We start from the raw sequence: 14466 nt of genomic DNA, 5'->3' as shown, positions 1-14466 counted from the left end.
GACGCCAGTAACGTCTCCATTTGTCCTAGCCCTGAGATTTTAGCAGCCTTTCTTTACTCGTTCTTCCCAGTAGTGCCTCAATGGAGGCTCTTTCAGGGTAAAGGGAATGAGACCCATCATTGTTACTGTATTTGGCATATTGAATACACCACGGAGAGCTTTCCAGGCTCTGCCGTGTAGGCAGGATGATCTTGGTACCTTGCCAGGTTCTCCAAAGAGAGAACTAGGCTGCCAGGGCTCTGCTTGGGGCTGGAAGGGAAACTCAACCCGCCCCCCTCCAAGGGGCCCGGGTGAAGATAGCCAGGCACGGGGGCAAGAGACTCTGCCACGCAATAAACAAACAAACAAAAACACCCCTATGCAACATATTTTCTTCAAAGATCAGAAGAGATGAGTTGGGGGTAGAGCGCTGCCAGCAGGTCAACCTATACTTGCAGGGCAAGTGCATCAGCAGACTGATGATGTCTTCAAGCTTCCTAATACCCCAAAATTGCCGCTGTGCCTTGGTCGGACTCCAACAACTTTTTTTTTTATTTTGGACTCCAACAACTTGGAACCAAGTTTACCAAGAAATTAAACAGCCAAAAGTTAGGAATGTGAGAGCCATGACCACAAAACACCCCCGGCTCAGCTATACAAGCTCATTTATTGGCCTTATTTCAGAGACCCATAGATAAATCTCGAGAGATCAAATGCCACAATTAATCTCAGACCAGCGCATGGCTGAACAGACTGGGGTTAAATCGGAGCGGGGTGGGTCAGCCTGGAGCCTGCCTTAGCAGAACCCCTGGCAGCTGCACAATCCAAAATCACCACCATGCCCCTGACATGACTCCACTGTCTCAGGATGACATTCACCAAGATCTAATCTGCTGAAAACTCGGGTATGGGGGTTTTGTGACTGAAATCTCCAAGTTTTCTTGGATTTGGGATGGGCTACATGCCCCCACTTCTCAGTACTCCTGGAAGCACTGGCAGTCACCCCTATGAACCAACTCCAGTGCCACCCTGAAAGCTCTCCTATCGGCCTTGCTTCAGAGACCCATAAATAATTCTCGAAAGAGAGTAATAGCCACAGTTAATCTTGGACCTTCACAAGGCTGAACATACCAGGGTAAATCAGAGAGTAGGTTGACGTGTGCCTATCAAAGCAGAGAGCCCCTGGCAGCTACTTTCTTCCATAATCCAAAATCGCTGCCATGCCCCTGACCTGACTCCAATGTCTCAGGACAGATCTCATCGAGGCATAATCTGCTAATAATTCTGGTTTGCGGGTTTTTGTGACCGAAATCTCCAGGCTTTCTTGGGGTTGGGATGGCCTCCTCCCCTCACCTCCCTGTACTATCAGAAGCCTCGGCAGTCACATTCACACCCAAAGCTGCCACCCAATTGAAAAGCTACTCCAGCCTTACCCTCCTGATAAAAATACGGAATGCCCTGAACAAATACCATGACCTCTTAGCACTTGTATTGCAAACCATAATGCACAAAAGGGAAAAGAGAGAGAAAGCAAGAAGGAAAGTGCCTCCTATACAGGGAGGCTGGGGGTGGGTTTGGAGGGTTGGGGGATGGTGGTACAGAAACAGGGAATATTATTAATGGTAAATGTACACTGGTGGAAGGATGGGTGCTGAATCATTGTATGACTGAAACCCAATTATGAAAAGCTTTGTAATGGTCTATCTCACAGATATTCAATTAACATTTTTTAAAAAAAGGTGATGTGGAGTTCATGCCCACTTCAATCAGCTTAACCAATGGGTGAGTAAAAAGCAGTACTCCTACATCAAAAAAGAAAGAAGAGATGATTTATGCAACATAACTCATTCCAAAATACAATGGAATGTATGATAAAGTTTAGGGTTTTCCTAGAACAAAGATAGTACATGATGCACCAGGTCAAGATCTCACCACTCAAGTGAAACATTCTATGATGCAGTACATTCCAGAAACATATCACCCTGTAGCCCACACAATGATAATTTTCCAGGGCTGATGCACAAATGCATGCTCCTGACGATTCAGACTATCTGTCCTAAAGTCCTATTCAGAGCCAAACTACAAAGTTGGTATAGTTCTTGTGGATAGAATCGACACAGAATATCAACAGATAGAATACCAACCGATTGGTATATCTATTCGTATAGAATGCTATAAACTCTGATAAAAGGTTCACTTGGATATCTTTATACACACATTATCTCTTTTCAAATGGATAAGAAGAATTTTCCCCAATAATAGTTTCATATTGAGTATAAATATGGTGGAACTATAAATAAACTTTCAGGGCACTAGGGCCAAAGAGATTATATAGAGGGTAGGGAGTTTGCCTTCCACATGGCCAACCCAGGTTTCATCCTTGGTGTAAGAGTAACTTGGGAGCACAGAGTCAAGAATACCCCCTGAGTACTGCCATGTGTGCTCAAAAAAACCTTTCTGATTATTTACATATTTATGATAAACACACTTTAATGTAAAAATATATATTATTGTCAAGTTCATACTCAACTGCTCTGTGAGATATGGATGGTTATAAGGTCTATTCCAATACACATTTTGGGAAAATAAGGAAACAAGATAAAACATTTCCTGACATGAGAGTAGCACAAAAATGTAGTCTCCTACTTTATTTCAAAAAAGATAAAATATATTGAGGTTAATAACCTTGTCATTATGTTACCTCTCATATTTTTATAGTCATTGTTCTTACTTTTTGGGGGGAGGTAGATTTTTTGGGTCACACATGGCTATGCCCAGGGGTTACTTCAGTCTCTGCCCTCTTGGCAGTGTTTGGAGAACCATATGGGATGCCCAGAATCAAACCAGGTAGGCCACATGCAAGGCAAATGCCCTACCTGCTGTACTATTGCTTTGGCACCCATTCTTACACACTTAAAGTGATATGTCATTGTATCTGCGGTTTGAATTTTCCTGATGATTATAAAACTTGAGCACCCTTTCATTTACTTGCTGATCATTTATATGCCTTGTCTGAGGAAAAATGCTTTTTATAGTTCATTTCTCTCTGATCTACTTCTATTGAGTTTTATAAATTTCCTAAATTAATCACTTATCCAATAACTGGTTTACAAATAATAAATATCTAAATGCACAATATTTATTCTTTAAATTTTTCATTCTTACCTTCACTATACTACCTGAATCAAAGCAGGTAATTGTAAACTGATTTATTTGCACAATCAACTACAACTACATATGTCACAGAAAACTATTTCTGATGTCCACCTGCCCAGAAACCCCCAGATTGGAGGAACTCACTACTGCATGATGTCTGGTATTCCACAAGATCTCAATAAAAGTTTGTTTAATGAAAGAGTGAGCTAAGAACATCAGAACTCTGAATAACAAGATACAGTCCTGGATCCAAAACTCATTATGCATGTGACAATAGACTGTGTAGTTTAGCCCTTTCTCACCTACAAATTGGGGTTCTAACTCTTATGATAATCATGTGGGAATTCCAGGGAAACAACAAGGTGTGAATATTTGTGTAAAGCCTAGAAGATAAAGATACTCACCAAAGATTTGGTACTTGTTATTTTATTGAAGTTAAGGAACTTCCACTTTGAAATTCAACAAAGTGGGTTAGATAAAATTCGATCAGATAATTCTGGGAGAAGAGCAGAGGTGATTTTTGATCAGACACTCCATTCAGTGGGAAGTCAAATCTTGTAAATGATAGAAAATAAACATGAATGACCTAACTTCCAAACAAAATTTTCCTTCTTAATTCTATTCTCCCTGATGCCACCCCCTGGTTGGTTAACTTATTGGTTACCACAAGAAGCTCTAGGTCTTTCTCATACTCTTGCTTCTAGCCACCTTCCAAGACCCTGAAGTAGGAAAAAAACCCTACTAACTATAGAATATTGGAGCTCCAAGAGCAGTCTGAGAAGAGAGAAGAGACACAAGAAAATAGCCAAAAGTCCATTTCCTATTTTATGTGATTATTAGTTGACTCAATTCATCCAATATAAGTTGGGTTCATAGGATGTTGCCAGGTATTATCCACTTATGAGCTTCAATCAATGAGCAAAACAGCAGATCCACATTTGTGGGATTCTTGTGACAATGGTAAAAAGGCAGATAACAATGGATTGCAAAGGCTGTGGAAAAGGAGGAAAGATACAGGGTAATGGAGAGTCCATATCTGAAGGGAGACTGGTGACAGACAAGGAGACAGTGCGAAGACACAAACAAACTAAAATAGGAAAGAGAGGGGTGATATTTTGCCAGCCAGCCCTGCTTTTAGGGAAAAACCCTTCCTGGGTCCACTACTTTGCTGAAGTTTAGAAACTTTATAAAATAAAACAAAAATTTTAAATACAAAACAATTTTTAAAAGTCTCTAGTAGTAAGTGTTCACTGGGATTTTGGATGATCTGGTATTTTAGACCTATTTAATGACAGAAAATCAGGACGACTTCAAGCCTCCACGCCTGGACCCAGAACCACATCTCACCAACCTCTGCTCGCTCCCCCACCCTTCCAGGAGACATGAACTTCCCTGCTGATACCGCCAGGCCCTTCTCAGAATGGAGGCAGATTCCTCTACCTTCCAGGTAAGGCCCAGCAGCCTCCATGCCATATTAACGAGCCCAATACAAATCTTCTGAATATGTCACATTGCCACATATTCGACAATGTGACCACTCTACTCATCAAAGTTTGCACTACTCACAGTTATACTTCCTGTCACTGGGTGAAGAGCAGAGGGAAGGGAAAGACCAGGCTAGTCCCAGATAATCCTCTCCCAGAGAGGCTAGCTACAAAAACTACAATCTTTTACTTACTAATGCAGACAGTTAAGCAATAACTATAAGATCATTTTTTCTAACATAGAGCCATTATTTTCTTTCTTAAGATAAAACAGCTTAATACTTTCCTAGGTCTTAAATTTCCCCTTAAAATTTGCTTCATTTTCTTCGCTTCATGATTTTTATGTACATCTCTCTAAATATATATATGTAGATATGCATGTATGTATATACAGTCTGTTAAAAAAGACTTTATCAATTTACTTTATCAATTTCTCATTGATTTCCAAATTTGTGGAATTTCAGATTACTGGCTTTTCATCTATATGTATAGGTGTCACCAACTCCACAATTTAAGAGAGAGAGCAAGAGAGGAGTATGAGACCTCTCAATATGGTTTTTTTTTTAAAAAAAACATAGTAAGAGAAAAACAAATGGTGAAAGTCATTTAAAAATAAGCTTCTCTGGGAGGAGGAAAAGGGACAATTCACTGATGAAGCCTAAAACACTTAGGGTTAATATCCAACAATATCGAAGGTTAATTTCTAGGCTTTTTTCAGCAATGCCCAGATTGTTTTCCAAAAAGGCTGGACCAATCGGCATTCTCACCAACAATAAGTGAGAGTTTTCTCTCTGCAACTATGCCAGCACTTATTCTTGATCTTTTTGAGGTGTGCCATTTTCTATGTGTGAGGTGGTGTCTTATTGTTTTGATTTACTTTGCTTAAGCACAGAAAGATCGTTAATGTTGTGCTCCTAATATTTGGAGGTTGACTGACTCTGAAATATATCTACTCCTGGAAATCCATCATAAAAAATAAACATAGTAAGAGAACATCAAATGGTGAAAGTCATTCTATAGAGATTTTCTCTATAGAACTGAGCTTACATGCAGTGGCAGTGGGAGGGGTCCTTGGGACTCAGAAAGTGGGCTCTCTGATAATGAGTGTGGCCCTGGAATGACATATGCCACAAGTGTGATTAACAGTTTTGTATTAATTGTACATCAGTAAAAATGGTTAATAAAACAAACAAATAAGGATTACTGCCAGCAAGATCATCTCTCCTGTATAGAGTAAAATTCCACATCAGTGGAAGCTGAGGGCACAATACTGAACCGTTGTCTATTGTAAACAGTGCTGCAATGAACATAGAAATGCAGATGTCATTTCTACTATACCTTTTTGCCTCTTGGGGATATATTCCCAGGAATGGTATTGCTGGGTCAAATGGGAGCTCAGTTTCTAACTTTTTGAGAACCGTCCATATTGTTTTCCAAAAGGGCTGAACCAGTCGGCATTCCCATCATCAGTGAAGGAGAGTCCCTTTCTCCCTACATCCACATCAACACCAGTTGCTTTTGTTCTTTTGGATGTGGGCCAGTCTCTGTGGTGTGAAATGATATCTCATTGTTGTTTTAATCTGCCAAAATCTGGGAAAAAACGAAGTGCCCAAAAACAGATGACTGGTTGAAGAAACTTTGGTACATCTACACAATGGAATACTATGCAGCTGTTAGAAAAGATGAAGTCATGAAATTTGCATATAAGTGAATCAACATGGAAAGTATCATGTTAAGTGAAATGGGTCAGAAAGAGAGAGACAGACATAGAAAGATTGCACTCATCTGTGGAATATAAAATAAAATAGTGGGAGACTAACACCCAAGAGTTATAGAGATAAGGACCAGGAGGCCTGCCCCACAGCTTGTAATTTGGCCTCACATGCTGGGGAAAAATGCAGCTCGGATAGAGAAGGGAACACCAAGTAGAGGAGGTTGGGAGGACCCTTCGGGTTGGAAGATGCGAACTGAAAGTAGACTATAGACCGAACATGAAAGCCACTCAATACCTCTATTGCAAATTACAACATCCAAAAGAAGAGAGAACAAAAGGAAATTCCCTGCCTCAGAGGCAGGGTGGGGTGGTGGAGGATGGGGTGGGGGTGGTGAGAGGGATACTGGGATCATTGGTGGAGGTGAATGGGTACTGGTGGAGGGATGGGTAAACGATCACTGTATGAGTGAAATGCAAACACAAAAGTTCATTAGTTTGTACATCAATCACTGTGATTCTTTAATAAAAACTATTTTAAATAAGTACTGAACCAGGGGCAGTCTTGGGCCGGGGCTGATACTGGCTCGCGCTTCGCCAAGATTCGACCCGGGTGGCCACACTTTTGTGCGGCCACTTTGCTGCTGATCGACCAAGATCCGGAGGCCAGCTAGACTACTTTTGGCCCCAGCAAGTGCTTGCAGCCATGTCTCTAGACTGTGAACTAAGCCATAGTCAAATGCTGCCCCAGGAAGGGAAATGATGCAATTTCTAACCTAAATCTCCCTGGACTTAATTACTAAAATACTAAAATACTGCGGCCGCACAACTGCATATCTCTTCATTCTCAGCAATGGAACACTAATTATCAAATGCTTCCTTGTCAGTAGGGCTGTTTTTTGGGGGTGGAAACTCCAACAACAATAGTGAGTTTTGTGTTGAAATATGGAATGTAATCAAGGTAAAGAGAAAATGAAGCTAAACTTATCAGTTATGCAGGCGGGGGTGTGGGTGTGGGTGTGGGTGTGGGAGGTAAACTGGGGTTTTTGGTGGTGGAATATGGCACTGGGGAAGGGACAGGTGTTTGAGCATTGTATAACTGAGACATAAGCCTGAGAACTTTGTAACTTTCCACATGGTGATTCAATAAAAAATAAAATTTTTTAAAAAAAAAGAAATTAGCTGTCAGCTTTTGTGCCAAAGGCATGCTAGCAATTATTCTGTATAGTCTCATTTTTCCCCCATAAGAACTGTATTCTAAACAGTTCTTATAACTATCGTATTTCACAGAGTAGTGTGTTTGAGCCCCCCCAATAGAAACTTATACATTAAAAAACGCATTTGCCATAAATAGTACCCAGAGAGTTTATTTCTGGTTCCATCACATTTATCACTTGTATCACTTGTCATCCCATTGTTCGTTGATTTGCTCTATTGGATGCCAGTAACATCTCCATTTATCCCTGTCAAGTGCTAGTGTAACCCAATGGTGTCTGCTTGCTCCAGGAGCACGAAGAGCATCAAACCGTTTGTTTGATGGGTCTTGACGAAGAAGTCTGACTGTCTCATAAATCGGTGGCTAGGCGTTCTTTTGATATCCTGTGGAATCCAGTTGATAATGGCTCCAGTCCAACGGTCGTCTCCAAATCGCATTATGCGTCCAGCCCATGTGATTTTTGACACCTTGGCAAACGAGACAGCGTCCCTAATTCTTGACTGTCGATGGAGGTGGACGATCCAAATTCCTTCTCTCACATTTATAGTCAACATAAAATCAATAATTACTTTATTTTGGGAGGAACTTGCTAGCTCATTTAAATACCAACTTTTGGCTAAAGATATCTAGGTGGAACTTTTATCAGAGAATATCTTATGCAATTAGATGTCAAATAGTTTGACTGTAATCTGGAAATTCAGGACAGAGAGATCATCTATAGTCCCTAGGAGCCTGAAATTTGTTCATTAGGTCTGGGAAATTATCACTGAGGGGGCTGCAGGCTGGTATCTTTCCAGGAAGTAGGTCCCCAGTGAGTGTTTCACAAGAATGACTGAGGTCTTGATGCAGGGCATCTTGTACTAGCTTTGTCCAAGGAACACTAAGTTTTATCCCTGCATTCCCTTGTCCACTCATCTCTTCTGATCCCCACAAGAAATCTATTGCATGGGGGTTTTGTTTATTTGTTAGTTTATTGCATGTGTATGTGTGATCCAAGACTGAGTTGCCCACATTTGTGTGGTCCAACTGGCATTCGACTGCAGTCTTTGACTCGGACTTTACAGAACCATGATACCATGTCATTGTACCAGGACTCTGCCAAGGGTCTCTATTTCTTACGATGACCCTACCCTATAGTTCTTGTCAGAGCTTAGAGACACACTGGTGCTCCATGAGCTCAGTGACTCTACTTTGGGTTTGTACTCTCTGGAAAGCAATCCAGCTCACAGTAGAGGAAGGAAACATCTCACAGCATCACTATTGGCTTTGATGTGGCTGCAGAAAGATCCTGAGCCCCATAGTCTTAACATGAATATAGATTTTGAACTTCACTAATTCTCAGGCTGCTGGATAACGTCAGGTTCTTAATTCTGTTCCAGAATAACCACGGTACATAACAGGAATAACTAGACCTAACCTAACCTGAAATGACATCTCAGGGTAATGAAAACAAGAAAGAATCACAATTTGAGTCTTGCAGATGGAGAGACAGTAGGATGTTTTGTAGGGAGAAGTTAGAACTGTAGAATTGAGGTGCTAAATTGTTTAGGACAGGATAACCCAACTAGAGGTCAACATAAGTAGAGACTATTGTTCCCTAGTATAAGCGCCCTTGAGTATATATGGATTCTGTTCTGTGATTGAGATTTGACATAAAGAAAATGTGTTATGTGTGAATTGGGGTGACTAATCACTTGATGAAGAAACGCAGACATGAACTCATTGTGACTCCAAGAAAATTTGGGCAAGAGGGCATTTGATTCTAGGATAGAGGGTGGAAGTTGAAGGATTCCTTGAAGAGGGTATTGAGGGAAGGTCTTTAATAAGTTGTCTCCAGTAGTGAGAAGACTGTGACAACCCATGGAAAAGCTGTCAGGCGGAGGGAACACCCAAGGCTAAGGAGCTGTCATCTGCAGGTGCTCCGGGTGTTTGAGGTACATTCAGGAAGTTGATGCAGCTGGAATGAAGGTGTGATTGGAAGCAGAAGGGAAGGTGGGATCAGAGGGTGTATACTGGTCACAGTGCTACCAATGGTCACTGCTAAGACTTTAACTTTTATTCTGAATGAAGTCATGAACACGAGGGAGTGATGAGCAAGGAAATGTTATATATTATGATTGAAAATCATGTTTGAAAATTCTTTGGCTGCTATTTTTAGAATCAATGGTAAGGGATAATGTGGAGGCAGAGAGTACATTGGTCCACAGAACTGTGAAGAGATCTGGTGTTCATGTAGGTTTAAGTAAACGTAAAAATGCAGATGATATGTATTGGTAGGAATCCCAGCACTGCACTGGGGGAGTCTAGTTGTATTTAACTGAACCACATGATTATCTTTTAGATTTGCTTTGTAGTCTTCTACACAGCAGACCTCCAACCACTGAGACCCAGTAATGAGAAGCACGAATTAAAAATATCATCGCACCTGTTAGTTTTCACCACACTCATAACTGTCCAATAATTCCCTACATCTCTCAGAAGGAAGGCAGAAGAGAATGAGAGGGAGCTTGTTAGTGCATTCTCTCATTCCCAAATTTAATGTTACTTAACACAGCTCAGAGAAAGATGTGTTTGATATTTGAAGTAAAATGGCCATACTATCTTCCTTTGCATCCCCACTCCCTTGACTTCTCAGGTGTCCTGCAGAATTTTAGTCTTGTTTCAAATCACCTCAGAAACCCTTGTCCCTGTGAACTTCCCTCCATAAGTGTTCCCATACTGCATCCCACAGCCACCTACTCCACCCACTCCACCTGACATATTGACAGGCACATTACCAAGTTTGGTGTTTGCAGATTAGATCTCATTTCTTCCTCATTTATTGTTGAGTCTTTACTTTGAATATACAGCTATACCTCTCTCCCAGATCACCAGTATAATTGAAGCCCTGAACACTGTTCCCCTATTATTTTCCTGTTCCTTACCGTTTTTAAAGATATTGCTCATTTTGGGATATAAAAACATATTAAGGGAACAACAAATGTCCAGTCATCAGAATCAAGCAGACATGTTATAAACCTCAAAAGAGATCAGCAAGTTGCAGAGATTCTACTGGATCTGCGCCAGTCTGAGGCATGCAGGGCACCCTGGATGGGGGCAGGGGATCCCTGCACCTGTCTAAAAGAGTGCCAGCAGCTGAAAAACCTCCACACTCCACAGTCACTACCATGCTCTTGGCTGAGCTCCACTGCTCGGGGTGATCCTCATCCAAAAATTAATCTGTTGAAAAACTCAGGAATGCATGTGTTGGATATCATTGGTTTGTCCTTTCCCCCTTGCCACTAGGAGCTTAGGTTTATCAGTCACACCCATCAAAGTGCTCCCGAGTCACTCCCATTCTTTTGTTTATCTGTAACCAATTCTACCAGTTTATCTGCTCTTCCCTTAATCAAACTCTGTTAATTGGTAAGGTCAGAACTTCCTAGGACACTGAATATTATAACATTGCCTTTCTCTCCTCTTTATGCCTTTTGAATAATTTACTTTAAAGCTATGTCTTTTTTGTATAGACACAAGAAGACAATATTATGTTTTTATAACTTAAGACTTAATTGGCCTCGATATTCCCTCCTGGGCATCTGCTTTCTCCACTTAAGCCTCAGTTGCCCTCAGTTCCTAGCACCCCAAAGGAGGGTCCCCGACGTGGGACGGGAAGGATCCAGGGCAAGCGGTGAGTTATGTGCTACCCTGGCATCGAGATGGGCCTGGCCAAAGTGCCTAATTCTTAACTATAAGTTAAGAGCTTGATCATAGACAAATGCTGTCATGATCCAATAGTAATTATGAGACTGGGACCCTGCCAGGGATAGGAAAGACTGATCTGGCCTGAGCACTGTAGTCTGAGATTGAGATGGCCCCAGGAGAGCAATTCTATAAGCTTTAATGCATCTCTTATTGTGTCCATACAAAATAATTAATATTATGAATTCTTATATGTTTGCTGGCTGAGGAGAAGAGAAACACATTCATGGGACTCCGCCCTTGGGTGGATCCTCTGCTGATAGAGAATTAAGTCCTAAGAGAAGCATCCCCTGAGGGAAAAGAACCTTACCCTATTGCTGACCACACCTATGTGTATGCCCCAACCCCCTCATGCTGTGGAGATTTAACTAGGCTGTAAGAGTGGGTTGGGGGCCAGAGCCAGATCCACGGCGCCAGACCCACCGGGGCCAGATCCGGATCCACGGGGGCCAGATCCACTGATCGAGAGAGAGACCGAGAGCCGGGAGAGAGGCAGAGAGAGAGAGAATGAAGTAGGATGGGGGAGAAAGAAGCAGGAGGAGAATCAGAGGAGAATGGAGATGGACATGAAATAAACCGATCGAGCAACCAGTTTGGCCTTCTTCCTTCCTTCGCCTGCCTCGCCGCCTGCGCGCCTTTTCTTTTCTTTTTATTTTTAACAGCATGTTTTGTGACTGAATCTCCAAGCTGTCATGGAGTCAGGATGGGGCTACCTTCCCCAAACTCTTGTTCTTCCGGAAGCCCTTTCAGTCTCACTCACATTGCCCAAAGCCACGTCCAAATTAAAAGTTTAGCTCCAACTGTATCACCCCTTTAAAATTTGGGGGCTTCCTGTAAAAATATCTCAAACTCTACAACAATGATAAACCAGATTGGATGGGATCTAATTGAGATGTAAACCAATCTCAATTTACAAAACAAAAACACAGAAGTCTCAACTTCTAACATCTTAGTAATCTCCTTTATGAGGACTTTATGGTTCATAGTGAGATGCAACAATCTTCACTAACTTTCTTCTAAGGAAACAATTTTTGATCAGTCTTTTAGCAAATTATTTATGACTTGTATAACTTGTCATCTTGTTTTTTCTCGATTTGCTCAAGCAGGCGTCAGTAATGTCTCCATTTGTCCCTGTCGTGCGCTTGTGTAGCCCAATGGCATCTGCTCACTCTAGGAACATGAAGACCCTCAAACCATCCAGACAAGGTCAAACCCGAACACCTGAAGAATCTGCCACCAGTACTCGTCAAAACACTGGCTCAGCTCTTCACAAACTACCTGTCTGAATGCACGGTTCCATCCCAATGCAAAACAAGCAGGACGGTTCTGTTGTACAAGAAGGGAGACATCCACGAAATCAGTAACTATCATAAAATTTGTCTGTTGTCTGTCATATACAAGTTATTCACTCGAGTCATCCTGAATAGGATTGACAGAACACTAGATGAAGGACAACCATGCGAGCAAGCCAGGTTTCAAAAAGGATTCAGCACGATCAACCATAGTCACATGGTGACCAAGCTCATTGAGGTTTCACGAGAGTTCAAGATGCCGCTCTGTCTAACATTCATTGATTTAAAGAAGGCCTTCGATTCTGTTGAGACTGAAGCAGTCATCAAAGCCCTAGCCAAACAGGGCTTTCAAACTCAGTACATCAGGATCCTCCTTGAGCTGTATTATGGATTCACCACAAGGATCTCACCATTGTACAGGGAAGTGATCATCGACCTAAAGAGAGGGGTTCAGCAGGACACCACTTCACCAAAACTCTTCAGTGCCACCCTCGATAACATCATTGGACGACTGGAATGGGAAGGAATGGGAGTGAAGATAGATGGTTGGCAAATATGCCACCTCCACTTTGCTGATGACGTCGTTCTAATAACACCAAATATTGGCCAACTGGCACAAGTGTTGGCCGATTTCAACCGTGACTGTGGAAAGGTCGGACTGCAGCTGAAACTCACGAAGACAATGTTATGAGAAACAAACTAGTTCCTGACATTCCATTTGCTTTCAATGGAATGAACATCTCCGAATGCAGCAGTTATGTGTACCTGGGTTGAGAACTCAACCTGATGAATGACTTGGCACCAGAATTGCACAGGAGGAAGAGATCAGCATGGAATGCCTTCGAGAGTGTTGAAGAAGTGATTAGGAGGACAAAGAGCCTCTGGCTCTGGGCATATCTTTTCAACTCCACTGTTCTTCCTGCACTAATATATGCCTCAGAGACCTGGGCCCTACGAAAACAGGATGAGAATGCTAGTTGGGTATCCCAAAGAAGAATCGAAACAGCTATGTTTGGAATATCACGTTTCACTCAAGTGAGAGAAGGAATCTGCAGTTCCGATCTCTGTCCATGATCAAGAATCAGGGACGTTGTCTTGTTTGCCAAGCCGTCAAAAATCAGATGGGCCAGACACCTAATGTGATTTAGAGATGACCGCTGGACTAGAGCTGTTACTGACTGGATTCCACGAGACGTCAAAAGACCTACGAGCTGGTCAGACTTCTTCAACAAGAACATAATTAAATGGTTTGAGGCTCTTCATGTCACCATGCCAGTGCCAGATAAATTCCTCATCGGCCGACCTCCACTACCCAACCGCCGCCACACTCCAGGCTGCTTTCAGGCCGAGTCTCACACATGAGTGAAGTCCCACAGAAACAGGCAATGTGGAACTTTGTGACCTTGGACTCTAGGCTCAACGGGACCCAGGAGCAGAGATCCTCTGCCTGCTTCCCCCAATCTCCAGCGATCCAGGGGTCACACCCTTATAACAAGTAGTATAAATTATTGAGTGCCTGCAATAGGGGTAGGCTCAAGGGATGGTTGTGAAATTTGGAAATAATGGTGGTGGGATGGTGCAATGGTGATGGAATTGATTTTGGAATATAGAATGCTCATAACAACAGCACAAAAAGAACCAGGCATTTTTTCTGGTTATATGTAAGGGGTAGAAGTGGCCTTTAGGATACTGGTGGAGTCAGGCAGGCACTCTGCTGATGTGTCGATTGTCAGAGTTATGTATGTATGTAATACACAATTGACAGTATTGTAAATTCTTGCACTTTAATAAAAATATTTAAAAAAAATCTAAACCCTTACCCCCTGCATCCTTTCCACTATGTTGCCCAGATTTTTGATTCCCAGTTGTCTCCTTAAAGATTTTGTT

This window comes from Sorex araneus, chromosome 5 (genome assembly GCF_027595985.1).
Source record: "Sorex araneus isolate mSorAra2 chromosome 5, mSorAra2.pri, whole genome shotgun sequence".
In the NCBI taxonomy this organism is placed as follows: domain Eukaryota; kingdom Metazoa; phylum Chordata; class Mammalia; order Eulipotyphla; family Soricidae; genus Sorex; species Sorex araneus.
Note: the sequence above shows the minus strand (reverse complement) of the source record.